General features: G+C 37.2%; 1 protein-coding gene across 11 annotated transcripts in view; it reads right to left on the bottom strand.

Annotated features, from left to right (window-relative positions):
• PTPRK (protein tyrosine phosphatase receptor type K) overlaps nucleotides 1-17815 on the bottom strand; it is a 380786-nt gene that overhangs the window by 132021 nt on the left and 230950 nt on the right. The gene's annotated exons all lie outside the window — the stretch shown is intronic.

Genomic DNA, 17815 nt, shown 5'->3' with positions numbered 1-17815 from the left:
ACAGCAGATGGCCAGCTGGCTATGCCACACACAGGGAAAAACACCAGTGTTTTCTCCATAGGTCTAACTTTAAGGATAAAAACAACAGTAAGAACTTTTCTTCTTGAAGTGTGCTCAGTGTTATGCCTTGGAGTTTCATCTGTTACAAGTGAGCAGCATTTGTTCATTATAACTCAACCAATTTATATTCAGCTGTAAAGTTATTACTTTGTGTGTTGCAACTTGGATTTAAGCTTTCATAGCACTGGCATCTTCCTTTAGAAAGGTAACGTCTAAGAAAATAGAGATCAAGCAGCAGTAACAGTGCAACAGCTGTTGAAAATGTGCTTGTAAGTAAGATCACACTGCTCTCAGAATAAGGACCTCTGAATAAAACAAGAAAAGAAAGTAGTCTTGCACGCAGTTTCACTGAGCATTTTGGTATATAATTGCTCTGCAGGGATGTGCTAACAGTTCATTCTTCAGAGCTCAACTCTCAAGCCTTTAGTCACCTGAGAAAGGCATCAGGAGACATCCACTTGAGGAGCACTGCTCCTGGAGTAGGTGATGGAATCCTTAAAACATACCAGCCATCACAACAAGGAAAAAGCATAGCTGAAAAACTGATTCTTTATTTGCTCCTGAGAAAGATATCTCTGTTAACTTATAGCCCTCCACCTGACTTTGCCTGTTCTACAGCAGAAACAGGACTAACACCAATCAGTTTCATAAAACTTAATCTGCTTTACAAGAAACCAACTGAATATGCAGGTCCCCTTCCCCCTCAGAGGAGGGATGAGCCTGGAAGACCTCAAGCCAATTCCACTTGGACAAGCACATAAAGCCCTAAACAACAGATATTACTTTGATCCTGGCTTATGCTTATAGGCAAGTTGCTGTCTTCCTGCTGAAAGTCAGGGATTTCAGGGACAACTACCCATGGAGGGGACACCTATCAGACCATCTAAATAATTATTTACATCTCAGGAATCTGTTGGAAGTAGATAAGCTGAAAAGTTCAGAATGATCAGCACATGTCTATTTAGGGAACAGCACATGCCTATTTACAAATTACAAAGCCACTTCAAAAAATTATGGCTGGAAGCCTGAAACTCACCACAAGCTTTCCTTTGCTCAGCTCAAAATCAGCCGCCTCCCAAATATGATCTGTGTTCAGTACACTGTGCTATTTATTAATAAACTTCTCAGTTCCACAAGGGAACCTCAGAACCAAAAATGTTAACCTACAGAAAAGACACAACCTCGCCCTCCCCCTCAAATATATGGGTTACAGTAATTGCTGTTGTGCAAACAATATGGGGTGCCTGCTAGCTATAAAACAATTTTAATAGTGGCACTCTGGTCTTAAATGGTGTGAAAAATGGCTACTTGCTGCTGCTACATCAAATATCTAGTCCATATGTACATAAAATACACCCTGTGTGAAATGCTCATGGCAGGACTAAGAATAGAAAGTGCATTCTATGTCTGGCTGATACATATTTTGCAGCAAGTGAATTTAATTTCCTTCCTTTTCTCCCTCCTACTCCTCCCCCTTCACCTCACCCAATCTAGTCCCTAACCTTCGAGTGCCTTTTTTCCCCTCCAAATGAGGAAAACTTTTCATAAACACATCCTTTGGTCAAAAGCAATCAAACCCATGAGGACTTTTTTTAGAAAGAGAAAACGCAAAGGACTCTGAACTCCCCTGTCCAGCCAGGCATGGCTGCAATCCCCAAAGTACCCATTGTAGATTGTGATCTGTGGATGAAAGATAACATCCACTTGCCAAGTTCTATTATAAGTCAGTGTTTTTATGTTAGAAACTTGCTCGAAGCTCAATTTCTGCTACATTTAGCCTTTATCTATCTTCACCGAATAAGGAAAGAGGCAGGAAATACATACTTGAGATTTCTAAAAAAGGTAGCAGATTTCTACACTGTATCCTTTCTGACCTTGCAAGTTCCCTACATACATCTTATTCCTCAGGGCAGACATTTAGGGTAGAGCTTAGAAATCCAATACATTCAGTTTTGGAAAGAAGAAGCAACAGCATAGTTAAAAAAGCACTTTTACAAGACTTAGTAGTTTACAGAAGGGCTGTTTCAGTCCTCCTTATTTTTTCAAACTGAATAATAAAGAAAAAAATTAAAAAGGAAAAATACACCAAACAAAAACCTCAAGCAAACAAAGGAAACTATCCCCAAAACCCCTGAAGGAAATAAAGGAGAAAAAGAAATTATTAAAATGAGAGAATAAAAAATAATCTGAGGGAGCCTCAGCATTATCAGTATGGCAATCCTGCCTTCTTACTTAAGAAAAAGATAAGACTGTCACAAAATTCTCCTTCAAATACTGGTTGTGCCTCCACCCATGTCTCATTCAGATTAACTTTTCGGGACAGAAGGTGGTTTTCCATTATCTCTCTCTATTTACACAGAGCATCTCTTGTGGGCAGAGCAAATTAGGTTCTCTTCTCTTATGACCCTTTATTCACAGCAATTCCCTGTCTGGATAGCAAGAGGGATACACAATGACAAAAAGAACAGGGAGGGAAAGAGACCTCACATTCAGCACAAGACTGGCATTGGCTAGGAACGAAACAGCTTACTGAATGAAGTCAGCTTGGGAGCAGGTGCAGGCTCAGGAATGTGTGCATCCAAAAATCACCACCCAGATGTCTTCTACACAATACTAATACCCCACTGAAAGTAGTTGCTAAGGATTTAATTATCTCTTTAGAAGTTAGTTCCAACATACAACTCATGAGGCTATCATGCCCAAGAAAAGCTTCACACAACACACAGATTATTCCAAAAATTCCTGACTGTGGACATGGCCTGAAGAATGATCAGTGACTAGTTGAGAGCTTGCCTGTCTGTATTTCTCTGTAGTTTAACTATTTTGGTTTTTCCCTAGCACTCACCACCAGAGTTTTATTCTCCACAAGTTTTGGCCCACTCACAGTATCCTATTTTGTTTGACACATTTGCTGTTTAAGTGCAAGTTTCATAATTGTTTACCTGTGTAAACTTTCCATGGTCTCTGGTTTCTATTCAAAGCCCTTTTTCCTCCTGCGACATTCCTTTCCATCAGGGGCAAAAAAAAAACCAACCAACCAACCAACAAAAACCACGAAACAAAACAAAACAAAAAAACCCAAACAACAAACACCCCACACCAAAAATAAAAAAAAAAAAAAACCAAACACAAAAAAACCCACAAAAAAAAACCAACCAAAGAACAAACCTCCCCCCCAAAACAAACAAAAAAAAAAAAAAACAAAAAAACCCAAAAAACCAAAAAAACCACAAAACAAAACAAACAAAAAAAAAAAAAAACCCACAAAAAAAAAACAAAAAAAAAAAACCAAAGAAGAAGTAGCCAGCCAAGTACAGACAAATTGTTTCTACCTTTCTCCAGAGCTCTCTTTTGGAGATGCAACACTTTTGATGTGAGTGCTGTGTACTTCATAGTTCTGAAACACATATTTCCTCCATAATTCTCTGGCTTTTTTACAACAATTTTCTCCTGCAATTCTTCACTGCAGGTAAAGTGCTGGAAATGTCCCCATTTCCATTAGCTCTCAGTTGGGCTGGACTTTTGAGATTTGAATTCTTCTATTCCTAACACTGAATTAGTCCATTCATATTTCCCATTCTATTTGAACAATGGGGGAGAAATAGGCATCATTTAATGCTGAAGTTTAACTGAAGGCTTGTCTAACATATGACAATTTATAACATGACTTGTTCTAGTAGTTATATTAAAAGCCAAACATCATTACAAGCCATTAATATTTCTGCTGACTCAAATGCTGAATAGCAGTTAAATGCACTAGCAAAGTACTTAATCATGTATTAAAAGTCACAAAGGGATCCAGAATTAATGCTGAAATTCATCTATCAGCTCATGTTAAGAATATAATTTAAAACAGTTAGAACTGATATTATACAGAGCACTAAAAATCACATGTAGCATCTAAATGCAATGAACTTTTTAAGAATTAAAAATAGTCATCTTAAACTCAAAATTTCAGCAATGTCTTTTTTCTCCCCTGCTTCATCAAGGGTGTTTTGGATTTGTTTTCTTTTTTTTCACCATTTCTCCCTTCTGAATCAGTCAACAAATGCATAAAGCAAGAATTTCTGGAATAACCTTCATTTCCATAGCAATAGATTGAGAGATCAAACACAAGATTTTCAATTACAAGCTAAATTTATACAGTAGAAGAGACCACAGTACTCAAAAAATCCCTAACCAAACAAAACCACACAAAAATAATTTAAAAATAATCCACAAGCCCCCTTACTCAGATTCTGCATTGTGGAAAAACAGCATAAAAACAAAGAGACTATGATAATCTAATCAACATCTGATTTTCCTTTTCTGTGTGCATGAGCAATAGGTCTTATGATAAAAGCCTTCTTTTGAAGGCTGACAATTGATATGATATATTTTAGAAAGTCCTAGTTTGTAAAGAGATGCAAGCAAAAATATTTTTCACAGTTCTCACTCACCCTACTTCTCCATATATGCGTGCTAGGTAATTATGTGTTTTATGATTATAGCAGGAAGCAATTTAAAACACTACTTGAATTTTTATTTAAAATTATATAGTGTCCTCATTGCTTACTGGGGTGTGTTATAATTATTTAGCTTAGTACCAATCATTAAAAAAGTAGATCTATTACTAACTGAATGACATGAGACAGATGGGTTTTTTGATAAATGCTGTTTCTAACTTCCTCTTTTGTTTCTTTTTGTGCTCGCTGTTGTATTGTTCTTAAACACCAAAGTGTTTGCCTAAGCACCAAACAATACTGACTGATGAGCCCGGCATTATAATTCACATTAATGTATGTCTCCCTAGATAATAAGCAGATTTCCCCAAAGTTTCATAATTTCACAAAACAAAAAGTTTTAAAAAAATACTAGAAATAAGTTTTTTATAAGGCCTTTAGAATCCATCAAGAAGAAGTCAATAGGGAGATACATACTGCTTAAAAAGCACAGATTTTTTTTTTTTTTCATGCAGTGGCAATTTTTGAAAAAATCAATGACTAGGCAAAAGCAGAGTTGAGATTTATGATGCAAATTTCCTTTCTGATGACTACAACTCTGAAAATGGGCTTCAACTGTTCTTGATTCACATGACTTGTTTTATCATCTGTTAATAATAATAGCACTTAACATATGTTTTCTTTCTAACAGGTGATGGTCCTTCACAGCACTTTAAAGTTGTAAAACTTCAGATAAAATACTTCGTCCTCAGAGGGTGTCAGATCGAGCCACCAATTAGTTGTCATGGAGAAAGAGATACTACATCTACATGGAAGCACCAGCTTTATACCATCAGGTAAAGAGTAGTGAAGTTCATAAAACTTCATCACTGATGAAAGCCTCTGATGGAGCTTCTCCCCTGAGCTGGCCTGCATACATTGTCTGGGACTGCAGGAAGGTTTACAAACAAAACAATGAGGAAGACGAATTGGTTGGCTAACATTTTAAATGCATAAGCTGAATGCCTCAGTTTGTATGCACCTTTTTCCCCTGGGTACAGGGCCTGTGGTGCTGAAATATCTTTCAAGACAGAGAATCCCCAAGATTTCCCCTTCCTGCTGCTCCAGGGTATTTCTTGTCCCACCAGAAGCATTGAAATTCACTATCACGTAGGTACAAGCAGGGCCCTGGAGCACACAACAACAGCAGAGGCAAACACCGTGTGACTCCACAGGCAAGCTCAAGAGTTCAAGGCCAAATCTCAACTTCCCAGTCACAAAACAGAGGTGTTAGAGAGGGACCAAATAATTGGAAGAGACGTTCTGCACTGGCAAGGTTTCCTGGGGACAATAAACCTTACAGAGCTCATGGCAAATCCAGGCACAAGCAGAATGTTGAATCTGAGGTGGAAGCCAACAGACTTGCATAGCATTCCATCAGATCTTTTTTTGAAACACAATAGGTGATTTCTCCACTTCCTTTCAAAATAACCCCAAAAACCCTGCTTCATACAAATATCTGCATTTCATCTATGTAGAGCTTTTTATAGCAAGTGTTAGGTGACATCTTCAATCAGAAACATAGAGGAGTGGGTGCTGAATGAGAGAACGCTTCCCCCAGAGAAAAGTGCTCGTTCTCCTCCTCCGTATTTTCAGGTCCCCTGAAAATTATCAGTGGCAGTAAAGTGTTCCCTGGCTCTGAAACACAAGGGAAGAAAACAAGGTACTGAAATGTAAAATGAAACAATTCTTTGTATGGCCCCAAGGAATGCTTACATACAGAGCTGTAAGGTATTTTCAGTTCAAAAAAAGAATGATAAGAAAAAATAAAAGATGAAAGATAGGATGGAAAAATAGAAAAAGGAAAAATTAGTTTAGTGAAACTGAAGCAAAACTTTTTCTCTGGATGCTTCAATATAATTGTTGCCAGGTAGTTTTTATCCTTTTTACAAACCAGCTTAGCTCAATTTGAAAACAAAACATTGTGTCAAAATCAAAGAGGAGCCATTTCATTTTGAAACCACTGAAATGAAATATTTAAGCTCCCAATATTTCTCCTCAGCAGAAACTACTGGATGAATTGCATCAAAACAAGCAAATAGCTTTGATCAATACCACACTGTGTCTTCCAGTTAATACACTATTTGCATAAACAATTTCATCAGGCATTACCACGAGTGCAATTGAGACCACAGAAATAAGTCAATCTGCCTACTGGGTAATTTGCTGTGGGATGCAAACTACACCATTGCTTACAGTCAAGGACAAGAGACAGAGTAGCCAAAGAGAAAATTACATTCCCACAGGTCCCCCCATACCTTCCCCCAACCAGCGATGCAGCACTGCCACACAGATCTGCTGAAACAAAAGGATGGAGAGTTTTTATGATGAAATATTTGGGATGTATCTACTTTTCCCAGAGAAGGATAGAGCTAGAGTCATCACATATGGGTGGGTGGTCCTGTAACTGAAGACTGCCCAGACTAGACACGAGAATCCAGGATAAGAGCAGATTGTCAGCTAGGAAGGGTTGAAAAGGCACAAAGTCACAATGTGTGCAAATCCCCAGAAGCATAACCTGGCCTAAAACTGCATCACTACGTCTCCGTCCCAGTTTAGCATTCCTTCCCTTGGTACAAGAATTAACCCCAAGGGAGCAGGTAGATCCAGATGAAGCCTGGTGAGGCAGCAGGGCTGCTCTTCAGCTGCACCTCATGGGATGAGTTTCAGCAGGGAGTCAGCCACACCTTAATGGAAACAAATGCAGTGATGCAACCATTTGACCACTTGCCATGAGGCAAAATTCCATTTCACATGGAGGGCAACGTCATTCCATGAAGTTGCGACAAAATAAGCTCTCCTTCCCCACGGACAAACGAGAGGAGCCTGCACACACCCCGGCATGGCGAGCAAGCAATGCTATTCTCAGATGCCCAAATCCTGGAACAAAGTGAAATTGCTCTGAAGCAATTGGTTTCTGGCATAAAATTTCAGCAGAATAACAAATGGAGGTTGGCCTTATAATTAACAATTTTAGGGGCCTTCTAGAATATGAATCAGAAGGAAGCAAAATTTGAATATTGCATTAGGGAGAGTTCACGTTCTAGTAGCCCTATGTGGACTGTCAGAGTGCGTTCTAGTAGCTCGTTATGATTTATCTTCAACAGCCATGGGCTGAAATTACCAGACTCCAATTACTTTGCTTCCCATGTTCAAGAGAAAAAAAAATTATGTCAGGCCTACCACAGGAGATGGTTTAAAATGCCCGAGGTAGAGAAAGTAATCTACTGTTCTCTGACATTTGCTGCCTGAAAGTCATTCACATTAACAACCATTCAAACTTGTTTAGTGCAAAGCAATTGCTTCTATTTTCCTCTTGTCAGTAACATTAGCTTCAATTCAAATTTAACTCTACGAAAATTTCAAAATGTAAAATGAAATTCAGTGAGGCTTGTCAGGGACATGTAAGGGTCTTGACAGAACATACTGTCACTGAATTTGTCTTCCTTAATCTGTTAATTTTGAAATGTCTATTTTCAAAAGAAAAAAACTGATGATCTGCACTTCTTTTACTGTCACAGGGTAGGCAAGAGATTTATGATGATGTTTACCAGACTAACATTTTAATATTGCTCCTAACATAACAAGGACTACAGAGGCAGAAAAATAGATGCGCTCAATTTAAACTAACAAATTAAGCGATTATTTATGGGAACAACTCAAGGTTTAGTTACATAGCAAAATACATTTAATAACTTAATATCCCATCACGATGAGTAGACTTGTATAACAGGCCATTAACTTCTAAAGACTGTGGGCTTATAAGGTTAATATTTTCAGTGAGAAGGGGAAGCAGGTTAGATGGTTAAACAACAGTAGCTGTCACAGACAGCTCAGATAGACACTGAACACTGGCTTTCATCAACATTCTTTTCTCACATGACACCCACTTAAAAAATGCCTTTTTAGCTTCTCTTATAGTTAAATAAAATAAACAAAAAACCACCACAAGACATACACACAGCCTCACATTTTTGGTATGGTGCTTTTAAGAATAAAATACTTTTAAGTTGTATTACTGATGTGTCTTCTGAACATACTCATATTGGTTGGGGAGGTAGGGACTGCAAGATCAGAGGGGAAAATTATTTTTTATTTTATTTTCTATTTGTGAAATCAGGAAAAAAATCCTGCATGCAAACTCATGCTGGCTATGATAAATTCAACCACATTTCAAACAAATTAGTACTGTTCGAGTTCTTTATGGTACAGCATAATTCAACCTAAGAAAAAGCCAAATAATTTCTTACATGCTAGAAAATGAAAGTAATAAAGCTCAGTACTGCATAGTTGATTGTCTCTAAGCACTGTACCTTCATTATTTTTAAACTAGCAGTTAAATAATTGTCAACAATAATTAACTTTGTACAGTTTGGGGGCAGCAGGTGGTTTACAGACTAAATCAGTTGGGTTGATATGAGCCTGATATCTACAAATTACACATCAGATTAGACGTTACACAAACATTGCATTTCTTTACTCAGTCAAATAATTTTGTGGGGTCTGCAGTGCATGTCAAGATGCCAAATCCCTCGGGAAGACTGAGCAGTTACCTGAAGCTAGGAGACCTGACCCCAACACAACAGTTAATTGTTCTGAATTTGACCTACTGCCTTATATTAACAGCAATATCACTATCTTCACAGAGGGATTTAGCATGAAACTGGAAATGTTCCAGTTTTAGTGTTTGTGTCACTTATGGCACTTGGCCTATGTCACTCTCTTTAGACGGTTTGATCAGAGGTATCTTAAAATATTCACATTCCATGATCTAGAGAGAATATACTTTTGTAGATATATATCCAAGGAAAGGACAGAGAGATAATCAAAATCCTGGTCCTGCCCTGAAAGCGTTAGCAGTGCAGCAGTTAGTTAATTAATGACTGTCTGCTGGCAAATCTAGCCTCCAAAATCTCCACCAGTACAATGAGTAGATCTTATTTTCTGCAGTGAAAAAGTCAAGCAGTTCCAATTAAATTGGAAAAAAGGGGCACTCACAGTAAGGCAAAGGGGCCTTGTGTGATCTCTTCTGCTTTCCCTGGTGAAGGGAAGGCAAGACAGTAACATCGAGGAGATACACAATGGTAAGAAGACAAAGGACAATAATGCCTCAAGCCATCTATATGCAAAGTAAAGTATGCAGTCAGCACATACCAACAAAATTAGATAGACTTATTGAAAGAAAGCTAAATAATGCAAAACCTGGTTTGGTTTTAAGGAAAGAACTCACCAGTACTTGCAACAATATTCTGCTATAAAAACGTGTATAGGAAGGTAATGGTATTTTCTGAAGTCTTAAGACAGATAATTCTAATTATGTCCATACAATTTATATACCTTCAGAGTTCTGGGGGAAAAATATAATCACACTGAAGGCCTCTAGAATGATTTTCTTTTCTTTTTCTTCCGCGTTAGTCTTTCTCAAGCACTCGTGTGACAAATCCCATGTTACTTCTTGAATTACAAAACTCAGGGACAATGTTATGTGACATAGATCACTCTTCTGTCATAAAGCTTTCTATAAAGCTCTTTGGAATTGGAAATGGAGAAAATGAAAAGAAAATATTGTTGATTAAAAAACTCAGAATATTAGACTATTTAAATTTTCAGACATCAGATACATCGGTACAGTAATATCATGCAGTATTTTGTTGCTGATTTTCCACTTATTCTAGAGCATCAAGTATTATTATTACTTCTTACACAGTGGTAACACCTTGCAAGTTGATTATTCCAACTAATTTATTTTTATGATTATTGATAAATTTTTTTCATTTTTGACAAAAAAAGGAATATGAATCAAAGATGCTATTTAATTTTTGCCATTTTCACTTTTCAGTACAATGAGCAAACTTAGTCTTTCAAAAAGCAGATTTCTTTCATAGGAAAAGACTGCTTTCATTTATTAGCTATATCACATTTACAGCAATTCAATATGTTCTCTTTCAATCAATCTGCACTGTTAGTTTCTTGAGATATCTGAATGTTAATGTTATTCTGTTCCCTTCTTTCAGTTATTTTCTGTCGGAATTGCACTGTAGCTATAGGAAATTCAGAAAAAAACAAACTACGTATCTTTATTATTTTCTGTCAACTAAGTGAACTGAGCTATTAAGAGAGTCAAAACTGGCTTTTTGTAACCTATCAGCTTGACACAAACATTTTACAATTATAAGCAGCAGAGCCAGTGATTTTTCAGAAGCAAACATTTTCATAGTGTTTATATGGAAACAACACAGAAGTAAAATTCATACCATTACAGAATATCTTCTAACAGAAAACAGAGGATAATACCATTCCAGAATACTTCTGGTGGTGCAGACTCTGTTTTGAGAATTCATGCAATTGCCTGAGTTCAGGTTTTCATGCTAAACACTGAACTGCTGAACATTTTTGTATGCTAAGTAATAAACTTGAAGTATCAGCTGAACATTCTATCTAAGAAATGAAATATTGGCCAAATACTGAGTTTTCTATCTAGTCCAATTAAAATGAGAATGTGTTTAAATTTTATTTATAAATACCAGTGGGTCATACTCAATGACACTTTTATGCACACTGAGGTTATCTCAATTAGGTAGAGCTTTGGTTACACCAAAAATTCTGTGGCCACTGTGAAGCATAAAGTGTTTAACAAGTCTATGTCAGATTTGAAGCTGAGTACAGGGTTTCATTCCATTAATGCTTAAAGCAAAAGAGAAAAATTATAAAAATTCCTGCCAAAAGCTCAGAAACTCTTGACTTGGGAAGCCCCTTCTCTTTGGTTTCAACAAGTGCTGAACACATCCTTTAAAAATCAGGCATAACCTAACAATATCCCACAATGAACTGAAACAGCAAATCACCGTTCATGGTGTTATTTTGGGTCTATAATTTCCTTGTTTCTTTTGCATCATTCAAGTGTTCATGAACAAGAAATGAAGGGGTTGATTTCCCGTCTTCTTCCAATAGTTTGTTTTTTCTGCCTTGTCATCAGAGAGCAAAACCCATAGAAAACGAAAAAACCAAAACTGTAAGACTATGGGTATTGCAAATGCAGTTGGGACTGGTGTTACAGAGAAGAGTGACTACAAGGGGAATAAAAGCAGATACTGATGCTTACAGGACAGAACTACAGCTTTCCGTTGATTCACAGTAGTTCACATCCACAGACCTATTTAAATTTCCAGGTCCAGTAGCCAACAGTTAACTGGAAATTGAAATCCTGATATAAGAGAAAGGTGGAAAGTGAATACCCAGGAGTTGAAGAGTGGATGAGAAAAACAAGTGAAGTGGTAAAGTACATCCAGTTCATTGCCATCAGCACCAGGGAAAATGTTTGAAAGCAAGACGATTAGGAAAGTCCCCTTGCATCCTCTGCCATGTCTTATATTTTCTGAACAAAATTAAAACGACAATTTCCTTCCAAAACCCATCTATCCATCACAAAACACCATAACTTATATCTTCCAGAAAAAAGAGACAAATGACTGGAAGCTGGAGAAAAGACCTTCCTAAAGATATACTTCTGTAACTTACTTCTAAAACTCGAATTTAAACTTACAAAATGAATAAAACTACAAATAAAGAAAAATGACAGTTGAGGAAGAGGAAAAGGCTGAGTGGCAACATAAACACTTGAGAGGAGTATAGGGTGAAACAAAGTACAGATGGTTTTGTGTTAGATCCCCTCCCTTTGGACCAGCTGAAGTTGAGTAATGTTTCAAATGCAGGATATTCACAATATTGTAATTTAAATTACAAGAACAAGGAAACAAAATCTATACAGAATTACTTCTACTTAATAAAATATGTAAAGCTAAATTTTTTTCTAGTGTCAATTATATTGGCATGCTTGGTAGCAAACATTTTTAAATTAAATGAGCTTTTCAACTTAAACAGTAACTGCAAGAGTGTAAGAAAATGCAGCCTTATAGGCTGTCACAAGAAATACCTTGAAGTTAGCACTTTATTTAATTATACGAATGTGTAATATGAAATTGATTTCTTGTGCACTGTATTAGTGCCTTGCTTATTGCAAAATACTTTTGTATTGCTTTTGTCAACATAAATTAGACTTACACAATTTTTTCCAACACTCTTAAATTAAATTATGTACTTTGCAAGTATAATATTAAACCAATGAATTAAGCTTCTGAATTCCATAAAATCATTTTATTTCCTTTATATTCTATAACTGAACCTTAAAAATCAAAATAGTTTTTAAAAGATACCTTCAATAAACAGCATCAAGAGGAACTGAGCTATCAATTTGAAATTAAAAAAAAAATAAAAGGAGAAATTTGCATCCCATCTATAAAAACTTTACAATTTGCAGCAACTCTTTATTCATTAAAAATCAAACAGCAGAGAGAATGCTACCAGCAATTAATTTTCGTCACAGCTTGCATTATCATTTCAAGGTCAGGTTTCATTGGCCATGCCTCAGTGGGAGCTTGGTTTTGAGATCACTAAACACGTACTTGGAAAAGTGAAATTCCTTGCGATAGAAACAACTGAAAAATTCTGCTATCCTGCCTAGACCTTTTCGCCCTCCAGAGAGAAACAGGTGTCTTTCAATAAGTATTCATGAGCTGCCAGAGATACCTGTGGTGGAATACTTGAGTCTACCCTCAAAAACAGTTTGACCTTCTGACCACAGATCCAAAGACTGGTCCAGTTCTTATGACATCACATGAAAACACAAAACCAGTGACCAGTACTTTCAGGAAGGATTAAGAGGAGGACACCTAAGAAGCAAATTATGCACCAAGGGGACTGGAGGGAGAAGAAAGAGCAGTGACTCTTGGGCCCTGCAGAGATCAGCAGCAATCTTGACAGACAAAATTACTTCCCTGCATGCATCATGCAAGGAAGTCCAACTTCTTCAAAATCAGTGGCTGGGATACTCAAACTGCAAGCATACTTTCCATCTTCAACTTTCTCCTTCTTGGATGCTTATAAATTTTTTCCAACTTTCAAAATGCATTTATTTATAATTTATATTCGTTTCTTATCCTTATTTTATCTTTACCTCTAATTTCTTAACACAACTTTTAAGATTAAGCAGTGCTTTCTCTCTCACCATAGGCCATCCTTACAATGCAGGGAGCTCTAAATAGTAAGGTGAATTCAGGTTGCTGCAGACATCCAGGTAGCTGGTATCATTTATGTACCCCTCTCACCTGACTGAGACAAAAAGACTCCTATGATGACAATGTAGAAATATGTACTGAAAATAAGTGGCTGCTTCTTTGCAAATGATTCCTGGCAAGAACATACAGTTTTGTTTGTTTTTTCCAAATCAGAAAATACAGCAGGTATGGATTTTTTCGCCTTTGTATCTATTGTAATACACTGGGAAAGAGAAAAATATTTCTAACCATCTGCCTGGTTATTAAAGACACTAGAACAATTTACAGAAAAATGTTCCAGTATGTTGAAACCATTTTATTCTTTACAAAGCTATCAGAATATTTTTTTCTGAAATTGATATATATTTCAACACATCTATGTGTTTATGTGCATATACACAGTTTTAAATCTCAACACAAAGGTTTCTCTATTTCTTTCAAATACTTTTCCAGAAAATACTGCCAGAAACACCTATGAGTGGTGATGGACATTTGCTAGCAATTTCTGGAAGCAATCAGGGACTGCAAGATTTCAATTCTGTGCTGCAGCCCAAACTAGTTAGATATTTTCCTGCCTTTGAACACAAAGGAGAATATCAGTCTGCCTTTTTTTCTTTTTCTTTTTTCCTCTGTAAAGCAGCTAAGCAAGAAAGACTGATTTTTGAAGCATGTATTCCACCATGACTCATTCAGGAGCTGTTGATGTTGGTTCTTCCATCTATGCCATGAAAAATTTCACTGCAAAAGGGAGATGAGAAAACGTATGATCCCTCATTGTTCCATGCTGTTCCTTGACCCCAGCCTTCAAGGATGCCTTGCCTGCTCCTGCCTCTCAGTTACAGCAGTGCATGCCAGACATTCAAAGGCAGAAGTGCAGCAGGGTTTTGCCAGGGACAGGCTGGCTCTCATGTCCTGCAGTGCCTCAATCTCTTCCCCAGCTTTACAGTACATTAGATCTCTACTGCTACATTGGTGTCTCACCACTTTCATCTCTTGTGGTCCCTTAAACCCACAGGAGCCTGCACACTATGCATTTTTCCCTGTAGGACACGGGAAGCCAGGAACAGCCTTTGCACATTAGCAGCCTCACAGAGGAAGAAACAGAGTGCACCAACTTCCAGGCAACACGAGCTGAATGGCATGGCTTAGAGGCAGCTGGGGGAGGGGATCGTCAGTAGTTATTGTGGTAGTAAAGTTTAACAACTAGCTCATTCCTAAGAAAATCTAAGATAGCAGAGAGCATTTCAAGCCCTCTCTTGCTTTCCTCTACTTTTTATTTTAAAATAGGAAATGCTGTCTTCTTGCATAAGGACTTAATCTGTTTCTCCGTAGTAGAGGATGGGGTGAAGGGGCTTTGGTAAGAAAATGTTGGCTTCACCACTTCTGGGATTTTCTCTGTCAGTGTGTAACTGTCAAGAGAGCAGCAGGACCCTTCAAAAAAAACCAAAAGGCCTGAGGGCCAGCAGCTGAAGAGGATGAAGTCAATTAATTGGCACACACACAGCAGTGCCACAAACACAAATGCAGAAGTTACAGAATGCTAGAAAGGAATGGATTTAGAGATGCTCCATGAAGACAACAAAAACAGCAACAAAAAACGTAGGGATCAATGAAAAGGACACCAAAGTTGCAAGCCCTAAGGGTAAGAAGCCACAGGGAAACAAACTTGGTCATCTCTGTCTTTTCATCCAAGACCTCAAGTGAAAGGGAAAGACATTAGATGACAAGCAAAATTTTGTAGCCTTCTCAAGAGTTGAAGGGCTACTTCTTCTGATGCAATTTATCTCGCAAGACAAATGTGAAGCTTGCTACAAAGAAAGCTTCTACACATGCAGGTTTAAGAAACATCAGAATAATTCTCCAAAATGTGCAAACTCAAGCAATTTAAGAGTTTGCATCTTTTATGCATTTTAAGGGAAATAATTCTCTTTTAAATGTCAAAACACATTTTTTATTAATTTTCTTTTTCTAGAACTGCCAGAAGAAACTTTCAAGTGAACAAACTTGAAGGGTCTTCATGCCTACTGTTGTTGTTTATAGCAAATTATATGCACAAAACCTATATTGCAGTAAAAGAGCAAAATAAAGTATTTAAAAGTAAAGAAATCCCACCTCTGAGATATCAGTAACAACCTTCATTCAATTTCCTTATGCATATGAATTATATTATTATTATTGTCCTTGAGGCAAGATGGAAAAATCTGTACATAAAAATACAATGTCAACTAATGTAGGTGGCACAGGCTAAAAAAAATCTATAATTGCAACCATATATAGTTTTTTCCTGAACTCTTTGCACACAGATTTTAAATAATCAAACTACATCAGAAAAGGAAAAGAATGCACTTTACTGACAGTTGTAGGCCCACGTAATTGCTGCAGCACTGGTGTCTTGCTGTACGAACCCTCCCACATATTTTGTACATAAAAGCACATGGTCCACCAGGCATTCGTCAGAGAACATCATGAAAGGCTTGCCTGGCCTGTGAGCTACTCATGTTTGCCAAATATGAGCTTAATAATCTACCATATGATCCAGAATATGGTAGGGCAATTTATCAGTTTTCTGTACTGATGCAGTCAGCTAAGGAAAAACTTACATGACTGCTTTAAAATTAGAAAAACAGAAACAGAAGCATAATAAATAGATATTGAGTTACTAAAAAAGTTTCTATGAATATGCATAAGATATCGAGTATTTAAAATGTTCTTATGTCTGACGCAGTATTTGAATTTTTTAAATACTTCTTATTCCATATGATTTAGTGAGTTGTCCATTATACCACAGATTAAGAAAAATCAGTAGGTTCCAGGATGGTACTGACAATGAAGGATGCTTTTTATTTTCCTCATTTTTATACATGATAACTTAATTCCAATTTATAAGAATTCTAACCATTGCAACATAGTATTTATCTACTCAGAATCAAAACAAGTTTACTATAAAATATATTTCACCAATGTGCAGAATACCAGAACGACAGTGGATATTGTAATTGGCAGGCAGGACCGGATTAATACAAAAGATGTAGAGACTATCAGCTACTGCAAGTACAGGCTCCCACTGAGGAAAAAAAAAAAAAAAAAAAAAAAAAAAGAAAAAAAAAAAAAAAAGAAAAAGAAGCACAAAATCCTGCCATAACACCCAGCATGTGCTGGATTTCCACACTCCTGGGAAGACAGTGGAAAAAGAATGATTGCCTCTCTCCAAGGTATTATCGGAATTAGCACACAGCTAACAGGATACACGGATCAGACTGGAAAGGGACTGCAAAAGAGGAACCAGTTTGAAGAACTGCTTGTGGTTTCACTGATTTCCTAACTGGCAATAACTTACAAGCTACAAGAAACAAAGCCTCTCTCCTCTAGCATATCCTTGGCACCTCTGCAGCCAGCATCAAAGGAAACTGGATAACCACTTCCACATTTCAGTCAGTGTACAAAGCCCATTCACTATACATCAGTTGAGCTTGAGCAGAGAAACAACTTGACAAGACAAGCTGAAGCAATATGTGTCAAAGAGATTGAATTCCAGTTTCATATTAGTACAGAAGAAGACAGTGCATGATTATTGCTTGGAGCGTGTGGTTGTTTAGGGGATAATGGTAGTACCTTAACACTGAGAAGTAATGGAAATTGTCTGTCTTGTTCTCATTCTTTCTGAGACAGTCACTTGTGATATGTCTTGTTACACTGCCAGGTCATTTCTCTCTTCAGGGTCCTTAAATATCACCTGTCCAAGTTGACAATACATCTCTCCAATGATGACATTATGCTTTGTCCCTTGCTAAATAGCTAGACACTCACTTTACCAAGGATGAAAAGTCACACTTTACTTGCAGAAATAAAAATATTAGAGGCTGGACACTATATTAGAGCTCTGCTTCCCAATGGTGCCTCTCTGCAAGGATGCTCAGACCTCAGTATCGAGACATCACAGTGTGCCCAGGCCCACGTCCTCCTTTATGCTCTTGTTTATTACAAAGGGGACTACTCCTAATGTTGCTAAATTCAAAGAAATTGATTGAATTACTGAATTTTCAAACAACAAAATGTATATACTATGACTCTCATATGTTTTAAATGCCATCGTGTTCACTGAGAGGAGCATCTATTACAGAAGCTGCAGTGCTTCCAGTACTGTTCTGTGCAGAAAACAAC

Source organism: Zonotrichia albicollis, chromosome 3 (assembly GCF_047830755.1).
Source record: "Zonotrichia albicollis isolate bZonAlb1 chromosome 3, bZonAlb1.hap1, whole genome shotgun sequence".
NCBI lineage: Eukaryota > Metazoa > Chordata > Aves > Passeriformes > Passerellidae > Zonotrichia > Zonotrichia albicollis.
This window is presented reverse-complemented; position numbering and strand designations above follow the sequence as displayed.